Here is a 3,352-nt window from a genome sequence, read left to right as displayed (position 1 = left end):
AAGTTAATATCACTTTTAGAAGTTAACTGTCAATGGTGACCAGGAACTTGTCTCATGTGCAAAAGAACTCTCATCTACTCACCTCAGAAAGACCCGTATTAATGCTATGAGAACACAAATACCTAGGTACCTACCTAAAGTGTTCAGGAAAGATCATTTTGATGTAAGTACCTTTTTTCTCAGGATTTTACAAGTGTTTCTTTTTATTCCAGAATACACAGACTAGCAATTACAAAGCAGATGCACTACCAACCAAGGTAACTAGGCTGGCACCCACCTTTTTCATTAACCAGATGCTTTTTGATACATCTGAGTGACTCCTTGTACTTCATATATTCTCTTGTTTCATTGTCTAAAGGTGTGTTCATACATAGTTGACAGTTGCCAATCAGTGTGGATTATTGATGTTGATTGTCAGTCGGTTGACTATGTTTGGATACACCCTTTATACTCTCATAGGAAAAAGTACAAGTTTTTAAGTTCAAATGGAAAATCAGCTTGGATACCTTGGAGGATAGTGCATGTTTTGAAAGTACTAGGTTGTAAGTTTGATTCCCACCTGGGTAGATTTTGTGGAAGAGCTCACATGAGTGAGAACCCGGTAATTATGCAGAAGTCACGTCCGTGGAAAAGAAAAGCGCCTTTTTGTATTTAACCTAACCCTATAATAACACTAATCACTGCTCTAATTGTGAAAACTCCTTCTTGCATTTAACCTAACCCTATAATAACACTGGTCACTGCTTGTTTGTGCCAGTTCCTTTGTTAGCAATATTCCACGTGACTTGACGTGACTTCTGCACAAGTACCGAGAACCCTTTCACTTATAATAAATCCCTAAAATTGTAGCTGTAGCTTTAATTTACTTTAAACAAGCTGAGGTCATTAGTGATAGCGGTGACTTAGCAAAAGTTACCAACTCCATGCTAAACTGTAGAAACAAAATTGTCCAAAACCAAACCCAACCTTGGTCATAACCACAACCTGAGAGTTCAGACATAATGTGTAGAAGAGAAAGTGTGGAAACTCCCACGTCCACCAGCCCACTTGGGTGGTGGGTGCAGGTTGCTGACCCCTATATTAGAGGCTACGTAACTAATGTAATTGAGAAGACATACTTTCTTTTTGATACAGTGGATCCACATACTTGAACATTTATTGAAACATATATTGGAAAAAAGACATTCTACATAAGGCACTGTCTGGAAGCTTCTAGCATTTTCTAGCAGAACACAAAGAGTGTTGCCAATATGAAAAGACTTGTTTGTGTACTTCTAAAATACATAGTTACTTGGTTCAAGAAAACCAAATTTTCCTTGGGAAATTTCATAAATATCAACTAAACAATTATTATTAGAGATGTACACCACTTTCACAATAATTACCATATTTTTTTTTTTTTTTTCTCTTTTTATGTTTCAAGTTGGAAAATGACACAAGGAAATCATCTTCAATGGAAAACAATGGCAATACTCCAATTTTGCTGAAAGCTGGTATTAAGGGAATCTTAAAAAATAGGAACAATAGACTATTCAAAATCATCAAAAAGTTCAAACTTTCCAAAGGTCCACTCCAAGCCCCCAAGTATATTAAAAAAATAATTCTCCTGGCTTAACATCCAGGAGGTCACAACTATGACAATAAATATGTTACACTTCTTATTTTTCCCAAAGTGTACTGACAGGCTCAGCATTTTCATCAGCCCGCTTTAACTAGGGTGATTTGTTTAGGCTGATGTTTGGTTGTTGGCTACCAATTTTATAAGTAAGATGATCTTCATATTGATGGCAAATGCCTTCGTTATTTTTTTAGTAAACATATTATACAGGTAGGTAACTCTCTGTTTTAGTAGGTCCATCATAAAGAACAAGACTAGGTAAACTACATGTGAATATCTGCAACCACTACGGATGTTATTAAGGTCTGTCATCATACTCACATGCTAAAGTTTTCGACTTCCCTATGACTTTGTATAAAGTTGTATCAGCCAGATGCGATGTAAATAATATATAAAAATGTTAATGCAAGAATACAGACCTTATTTATGAAAGGCAGAGAGGTAAAGGGAGACTGTTCAGTATTAATATTCTGGCAGTTAGCGGGTCTATACTATTGACTAGAAGATATCAATCAATCACTGAAGAATGTATGAAATTCGAAATCAATGGAGCAGTGATAAAACCTAGGAATGAATCAGTGAGCACACATAGCTGAGCTTCAAAAATCCACCTATATGGAAATGAGAATAACTAAACTAATCAAAAGACATATGACAGTGTTCGCTGACCCCTGAGTAACCATAGTTAGACTAGAAAAGGATGATGATAAGTTCATTAGGTCAAAACCCTTCATCACCAAGTAAGCTTAAGGCAGTAACTCTATGACATATGTTACTAATAGAATCCCATGAACTAGGTGTTCAATGTATTATATCAGACAAGTATTCCAACCTATGCTATTTATACAGCTATGTACTAATGGTATTGAATTGTGTTTTTGACTCTCCGTATTATCTGTGAAACAGGAAAAAATTAAAATAATGATTGTAAATATCAAAGAAAAAATACTTACATTTATCTGTAAAAGCTGAGTGTCATACTTAAGTAACTTAAGATTATCGGCGGAATAAATGGAGCAACAACAGTTTTTTGTTAGTATTTATTGTAATATTTACGGAGTTTTCTTAAATAAGTTACAGCAACATTGTTTTGTCCTCTGGGTCATCTGTTTGCCAAAGAAAAGCTCGATTGCTATACGGGTAAGTATGAGGTCAGAAGGCTGCAATCAGTTCATGTTATAAACTTCATTTAAAAGGTGAGGATATAAGAAAACCATAGTACATGGAACATACTTATGCTACCATTGATACAGGCTTAGCAAAAAGTTGGTTGTTGAAAAAGTGATATCTGAGATCACAAGTTTTGCCTACACTACAGATAAGAAAAGTGGCAGAGAGAGGTAAATTATTTGACGTAAAGCAGAGGAGGAAGGCTTTTTCACAACTTTGGTATCACAGCATTACTACCTAAGTGCCTTAATTTTATTAATTTTCATCCACTTTTTACAATGGGTAATGTGGCCTCTCGAGCTGCTAGTCAGTTTGTCCTCACAAGCTGATGCACGCTGGACCTCAAGGCACAGGAGCCCCAAAAAAAGGACCTCTCGCCCTGCTGGCGAACTAAGAACCCGGGATCTCTTCATCTCACACCAATTTACACAGAGGGGAACACAGAGCCACAATGTTTCGGGAACAAGAACCCGGCCCGTATACTCAGACACAGTTCTTTTTTTTGACTGACCTCTGTGGTTATTTTTTGGTGTTACAGAGTATGAGAACCTAGCTCCCCCGCCC

General features: G+C 36.5%; 1 long non-coding RNA gene across 1 annotated transcript; it reads left to right on the top strand.

The window, feature by feature from the left end:
- The first annotated feature begins 6 nt into the window (after positions 1-6).
- LOC113473703 lies at positions 7-1,508 on the top strand. The gene is made up of 2 exons (XR_003395609.1): positions 7-163; positions 1,424-1,508. It is a non-coding gene; the product is annotated as an uncharacterized LOC113473703 (long non-coding RNA).
- The last annotated feature ends 1,844 nt before the right edge of the window (positions 1,509-3,352 follow it).

This window comes from Diaphorina citri, unplaced genomic scaffold, assembly GCF_000475195.1.
Source record: "Diaphorina citri unplaced genomic scaffold, Diaci psyllid genome assembly version 1.1 scaffold66371, whole genome shotgun sequence".
NCBI lineage: Eukaryota > Metazoa > Arthropoda > Insecta > Hemiptera > Psyllidae > Diaphorina > Diaphorina citri.
Note: the sequence above shows the minus strand (reverse complement) of the source record. Positions and strands in the feature narration are given on the sequence as shown.